The sequence below is a fragment of the Poecilia latipinna genome, unplaced genomic scaffold, assembly GCF_001443285.1.
Source record: "Poecilia latipinna isolate Pla-1442-1.1 unplaced genomic scaffold, P_latipinna-1.0 Scaffold812, whole genome shotgun sequence".
NCBI lineage: Eukaryota > Metazoa > Chordata > Actinopteri > Cyprinodontiformes > Poeciliidae > Poecilia > Poecilia latipinna.
Window position 1 is genome coordinate 73,636 of NW_015113428.1, and position 7,860 is coordinate 81,495.

A 7,860-nucleotide genomic window follows, 5' to 3' on the forward strand; every position below is an offset into this window, starting at 1 on the left:
AAAATGAAAAGTGTTAATATTGTTTTTTTCATCATTTTTAATGATACAGTCAGTGGGTTATTTTAATGGATTTAGTTAATGCAGCAAAATGAATTTATTGTTGTTAATATAGGAATTTTAAGTTGAGGGATAAGAGGAAGTCATATTCATCTGATAACTGATCATAACACCAGTGTGTGTGTTATATTATTTACACTTTACTATCCAAATTTAATCCAAAAATAAACATTCAAAGCCAGACATTGATAAGCACTGCTGCCTCACAAAAAAACTTCATGGTTTTTCTTGTGAATTAGCATCTCAATTCTTGTAAAATAGTAGATGGCATTATTATTTTTTTTACTGCAGCATAAAAATGTTACAAAGTAAACCGTTGGCAAGTTGCTAAAGTTATTAAACTACTAAAACTAAGTGTGTTGCTGCCAAATTAGCAGATATTGCCCATAAGCGGTGTTTTTAATAAAATCATTTTAAGATGGAAAAAATAATAAATAAATGTCATGCTTTTCCAGCAGCTGGATTGATGACTGATGAATATCTGGAGAATTAATTGGAAACACAGATGTCTGTTTTTCTATAATGGACTATTACCAAGCCCAGGCTGGATCCAGTTTCTTAGCTTCTCACTGATAGATATAAGTAACTGACTTATATCTAGTGGTCAATTAGATATAACACAATTGTCAGGTATTGTTTTTTTACTCAACAAAAATTACTTTTCTAGTAATGCAGGTTATGGATTTATCTTTTTTTGTCTGTTTTTGGCAGCCTCAATACATCCATCACTGTAACTCATTTTCTGGGTTGAAAACCTAATCCCACATACTAAGTCAAGTTGACGAGAATCAGCTGAAAGCTATATCTGCAATTTAAAATAACTTGTCAGGATAATGGTCCATTTATTTAAAAAAATACCTAACAAAACAGAAATAATAGTAATAATAATAATAAAAAAGTAAGCAAAATCAAATTTTTGCGCAAGAATGCTATTTACATTTCAATTTGCTGTAAAATGAAATGCGAAGAACATTTGCAATTCATGACCAGCACAACTCCTTATCATTTCCATTCTCACTCCGATCCCTAGGATTCCTCTGTGTTAAGATGTGGTTGTATCCGTGTTTACTCCCCGTCTTCACCGTGTTTGGATACGATGGTCAGACAGGAAGGCGGCCAGCCTGCGGTCAGCATGAGCCAGTTCTGAAACATCGCAACTACGTGTGAAGAAGACTTGGTGACATCACTTCCATGGGATAACCTTCTGATTAGCTGAGAAGGAGAAACTACTATGGTGGATTTATATATGTGGCACTACTTAATAAAACATTATTCTCTATTGGAGACGCATACGTGTACGCTGAAGTCTTACGGCTGCTAGGCTCATGATTTTTTATGCTTTTTGGAACAGAAATGTCCAAAAATAATAAAATCTAATTAACGTTTTGATTGGCATTTATTTAAGCTTTGGGTTTAAGTATTTATGTGAGTGTGTTTGAATGCATGGATTTGTGGTGTGTGGTCTTATTCACATCACACATAATGTGCCCCCTCTTAGCTGCTGGGCCAACACTACTTCACCCAGAGACACAATTAAGAGCCCTGGCCCAAAAGCAGGACTGAGCGGGTGGATGGTGAGATGTGGCAGGCTTACTGAGCAGTTCCTTTCCCCTCCACGTCTCCATTGGCCCCCTTGGCAAGATGCAGAAGGCCCCCAAGATGTCAGCTTGCAGCAAAAGTCCAATCTGTTTTCACACAGTTGGCTGACTGCAAGACCTAAAGAAATCACAACATGTAACATCTCTGCTTGCTTTGCACTGAGCCATGCATGCTCACACAGTGGGAAACAGGAAGGCCTGATCAGCTCAGCAATTCATGGGAGTTCAGGTGGTCTGTGTGTGCAGAGGTGCTGGACTCATGGGGTGTGACCAGTGATTTTCTCTGGTGTGGGCTTTTCTTGGAAATTACAAAAAAAAAAATATGTTGTTCCTTTCAAAGACAGAGCTGGGCAGTATATTTAATAGTCTTAAATTGACAACACATGCTTGTTCTTATTGAGCATTTGTTGAAAAAAATTCATACGTATGAGAAAAGCCACGTGTTTATGATGCTTCATAGCAGTGACTTTTAAACTTTTTATAACACGCTCTACGAAGGTAAATACCAGGTTTACTGCCATCTTTAGAGACAACAGATGAGCAGCTGGACTTAAGAACAATCTAATTTGGAGGTTTCTAAAAATATCTAACGTAGATGCCTTTTGATAGCCACTATAAAAAAATATATATATTTATACACATTTAGCATGTTAATAAATCTTTTGAATACAGTACTATACTAGGTAATGAAGGATTTTCTGTGTTTGTCGTAGTGACAACCAGACCTGCCGATGGACAGCAGTGGTGATAGAAACCATTAGAAGGCCTTTACGGTTTGCATGTCCTTAGGGGACGCATGAAGCAGCTGAAACGTACCGGGTGTCCAGAAGGACTCTTGCTTCTATGGTTTGTGAAAGATGACTTAGCAGATGTGAAAATTTTTTACTGTACTTATTTGAGTGCAGAGAATTGTTTCTACAATCTTGGACAAGTCATCTAGGGAACGTCTATTTCAGATTCCCTGGTGTCAAATGAGATCATATAGTTAGTGTATTGTATTTTCTTCAGTCAAACATTAACCCCTGACCTTTTTACGCTTATTTTGTTGGAGACAGTCTGTTCTCACACATAATGCACACTGGGCAATGCACGAAATATCTGTAAAAACGCTGATGAGTGTGTTTTTATAACTCTTTTAGGATGACTCTATGAGCGTCAGTCTGTTTCCATGTACTGAGCAAACAAACAGATTTACAAACAAGATATGTTTATGACATCTCTTTTCAAGTGTGTAATCTATAGATTGTAGCTGTGAAATGTATGTTTTATTTGAAACCTTTGGTTATGTACAATGTTTTTTTTAGAGAGAAAACCCACTTAAGTCTTTCTAAAAAAATACCTGGCATGATCAGTTTTATGGTACAATGGAGAGGAACGAAGAAAGAAAACTCCTTGTGCAAATGGAGGCACTTTTGTTTAGACTTCCTAAGTAAATTTCCTTATTTCTACATGTATCTAATTGGCTGTTGGTGTTTGACACCCAGGTGACAGGTGTTTGTGTTTCCCAATGTAGGTTTATTTAGGCTTTCAAATATAGACTTCATCCACCCGCCAATTCCAACTTCGTCACATATACCAGGAGGGAAGCATCATTCAAGTGACTCACTATCTGTGCAGTTCAGGAAGTCTGCAACACAAACTGGCCGTCTCACAAAGACCCAGCTGTGAAATTACACAACTTCTCAAGTAGCTCCTCAGCTGCCATGACGTCTCACGTTGCTGTTAATTCTTCCCCCTCCACCCTCAGTCTCCACTGTCCCAAACCGGTCTTATAAAATCGGGAATCATAAATCCGTCACTGTGATAATTTCAAGTGTCCTCAGTGTGTCCATCATACAATGACAAGTCATAACAGTATTTCAAACATTTTGCATATTACTAATACAGTAACTTTTAAGATGGAGCTAAATGTTGATGTGTTCTATTGCTGCAAACTTGCAACAAATAAAATGCAATAATATTTATAGTGTATTAAACATACAGTCCACTAGGAAAACAGTTCTAAGTCCTGGATTCAAGTGGATATGAAAAAATAACATAATGCAGTGTTTAACTGTTCAGCTAGATGCTAAATCAAATGCTCCCTTCAGTTTTTGCACAATCTTCAGTTATTTCACCACATTTAAATGTCCATAAAATCCAGATAATTCAGAACGTTTCCCTTTCCATCAGTGAAAAAGGTGAAGTTTTTGTTAACTGGTATCTTTTTATTTCATAAGTGGAAGTGAAATAATGCTTGAAAAAATTTCAGTTTACCAGGCGACCATGATGAAATTAATTTTATTTCATACTAAAGAAAATAGGTTTCAGGATTCCAGTTCAATCTGTTTTCCAGTGAATTAGGAGAGGCTCTGTTGGTAGTCTTTATATAGTTTATATGCATAGAGCTGCATCAATTTTTGTAGTCTTTGAAAGGTTTTGACCTGCTTATGCCAATTTTATTAGGATATATAGACACATACTCATGACTGTTCTCTTTGTGTGTGTTTTTATCCATTCATCTATTTGTGTCAGTCCTCAAAAATATAAAATAAACACCACGACTACCACTGGTGTTCAGTGTATTTGTCAAACAGTATTCATACTTGAGTAAAGAAATAAACTAGCCATCAAATGAACCAATGGCACAGTTTAGATTTTATTGATAAATAAGAGTAAAGCTGTATAGCAGGTGAGTTGCTGACTTCATAAAAAACTGCAAACAAGCTCTAATTAGGTGGGACACCGCAAACATAATGTTATGTGACATTGGAGAAATAGGGCGAGTTTGTGGGAAAAATTTAGCAAATACAAATAAAAACACACTGAAAACTAAAGCATCTGGAAATAGCCGCCCCTCAAAGGAAGCATAAATATCCCCATAAAGCCAAATTCCCTAGAGCAGAAAGATGTCATAAATATAAATTTCACTGGCACTTTCATTCACAAGTGGCTCATTTGACCATCTTAATGCACTGTTTATGTGGTAACCATATACATTTGTGGCAGAAATAATAAGAATTGAACAAGAGCAAACAGCGCATTTTAGGCACGGTGACATTATTCCAGTTTTGACTGAGCGAAGATGATGTGTTTGGTAGAGACCTTGAAGAAGATGACAGAACCAAAAGCCTCATTTGTGGTGATACTAGAATGAAGGAAACAGTGAGACACAATTGAATAAAGAAGTTGTTCTTCCTTTATAAAATACATTTATGTTGATTTTGTTCAGTAGAATTGAAACATCTGAATTTATGTTGCCCTCGTCTCAAAGTCGATGCAAATGCATTAGAGCAGATGATAGATTAGGATTGAATTCCCTGTTATCATACTTGTCAATGAGGAATTTATGCAAATCCCCCAAAGAGGGAGAAGGTTGGGGAAGTGAGACGGTTTTGACAAGAGATAAAAATCAGCTGGCGCCTGTTGAGGACGTGCCTCTGTACAGTATGTCCTGTCACTGCCGCGGACAAAGACTCCCCTTTCACACCTTAATAAAATATTTCTGTCTTTATACTCCTTTTTTTTTTTTTTTGCTGTTGACAACATCATCTTAAAAGTGATCAAAGGTGTGCCATAAAAGATTAGCAGGACAAATCCTCACATTCTGTTACATAAGCAGCTACTTTGAGGCTTCAGTTCTAGATGTCAGGTTTTCCCTCGTCATTTGCCTGTTACCCCCGATGTCAGTTTTACCAATCCGTGGGACTGCAGGCTTCTTCTGTTACCACCTCTCCCGTCTTTTGCATGTGATCTTTACAGTGGTGGAAAATATATGGAAGCATTTTTTTTTTTTTTTTTACTCTCTGCTCAGGACTTTGTGTTGTACCTCAAGAGAATTGGATAAAACCCTACCTAAAAATGCTCTCCATCGCCTGGCTTGTATCCTGCTTAGGCTCTGGCACCTGCATGTGGCTGTGCATAGACACCCATTGTTAAAAGGGTTAAGCCCCAGTAAGCAGGCTCAACCAAACTAAGGTGAAGCCACAGTTTTCACAAACATGTCATGGGAGCGCGCTGAGGTGTTAGTGGTTGGTAACTCTAGATTTTTAATTACAGACTGTTGGTTTGATAAGAGGTCACGCCTTTCTGGTAGTCTGTTTGCTGAGTCAGGAACTTTGTCGCCGAGATTAAATAGATTTCTGAGAATTGCTAATAATTCAACATACCTGTCATCCTGTCTTTTGTCCTGAACGTCGGAGCCATGAAACTGAATCAGATTTCACAGTCTGCTTCATGAGATCATGTACCTTCCTTTGGATTTAATTCATCCATGTAATTTAATATGCTTGCTTTGTCTTTACTTCTGAATGTTCTTGTATTTCCGGATTTTGCAGTTTGACTATTCAATGCTTTCTTAAATTACAAGAAGCAGCTACAAACATTTTGAACCCTAACAAAGCAGCAAACTATTGTCTTCTAAATGAAACATGGTGCAGTCTTACCCAAAAGCACATCCTGAACTCAGAGTTTCTTTCTAATGTTGTAGAGTTGGAAAGATGAACATGAAGTGTATTTTTTGCAGGTTGGCACATGTTAATCTTTTTTGTAGTCCGTCATCAAAGGTGTAGCTTCTTCTCACGTAGTGAAATGTATTCTTCAGACAAGAATAATAGTGCTGTGGTTTGTTGTAGATGTCCGAGTTAAAAGTATCAAGAGCTCAAACGATTTTTTTTTCTCAAGATTTACCTCAAAAAAAAAAACAAAACAAAAAAATACAACAGTCAACCAATTTTTCATTGTCATTATTTGACTCTACAAGCCACATTTCTGCAAAAACTGCCAAATTCAATTCAGGTGTAGTTTGTAACATGCAGAATAATAAATCATTAAAGATTTTTTCTGGGTTTTAAAAATAAAATATATCTGCCCAAACACAAGCTTGCATTTTTTTTTTCTGGCGGGAGGAGTTGGGGAGAAATATAAACAACTGCATTGTTTGTTTTTATGATACATTGTAAAATTTCTAAAGATAAAAATCTACTTTAAATTGTCGTGTTTATACAGGCATTATTTATTTATGGCAGTATGTTACTTAGCAAACCAGCATACAAAGTAAGTGTGTAATGAATTTAATGAGCCATTTTAATCCCCTTTACTTTTAGGTTGAACAATTTAACATTTTGTTGTTACAATGTATTTTAAGTAACTTTCAAATTTAAAACCTTTTATTATTTAATATAAATCACAAACCGCATATAAAAAAATATATATAGAAATTTATTTTTCTTCTAACTTATAAAAATGCCGTGTTGTCAATGCTACATTATCAGAAAAAAAACCACATTAAATAAAAAATGGAATTCAATTTTGAATCTCATCCAGAATTTTTCCATCATGCCTTATAAACTGGGATGCTTATCTATGACAAAGCCAACAATTTTGTATAAGAAAACGGCAAACTCAGTCAGATAAGAAGTCACTTTTGCAGTTGATAGCAATCTGCAGAAAATCAAACCAGTCTGTTGCAGTTTTCCTTCTCACACCAAGAAAAGTCACCAAGCAGCTCAAATATTGTATCTCAGGAAATGTTGAAGAACAATTTCCTTGAAGAGTAATACTAGAATGCACGACTTTGACTCCCGGAGGTTTGGAGCCGCCACCGCTGGGCCGTCCCAGTTAGATGGAACTTCCCTGCTGAGCCTGACCCAGCCTGAAAAGCGGATCACCCAAAGGGAGCTGGAGGAAGACGTGGTGGAAAAGAGAGACGAGAGTTTGCACGCAGCCCTGAGTGTTTTGTTATGCTTGGCATGTATGTGTTTCACCTCCAGTCTCTACTAGTTTGCTCACAAGTGATTTGTGTTTTAGGGGAAAAGGGAAAATAGGAGGACTGATATTTGAAAGACTATGATGTGTGTGCAAAAAGCCAGTGATGCAGAAAATGCAATGTATTCTATGAGTTACTGTAAAATCATTTTACTTGACAAAGATAATTCTTACTGCAGAAAGGTTAACATCACCAAGTTATTTCCGATGTTTGGTTACGTTTTTATATATATTTAGCTACCCTAATGCCTGAACACATTATTTTTTACTAAATAATTTTGTCATGACAAAAACATCGATTTTTGTCATGACAAAGGTTCTCAAAAGTAAAAACACTAGAATTATTTTTTTTTATCTACTTATGATTCTTAATTATTTCAAAATGAAATGTTAGTATCTTTCCTGCTATTTAATAAATTAAATAACAATGAGAGTCAGAGAATTAAAAAAAAAAAAAAAA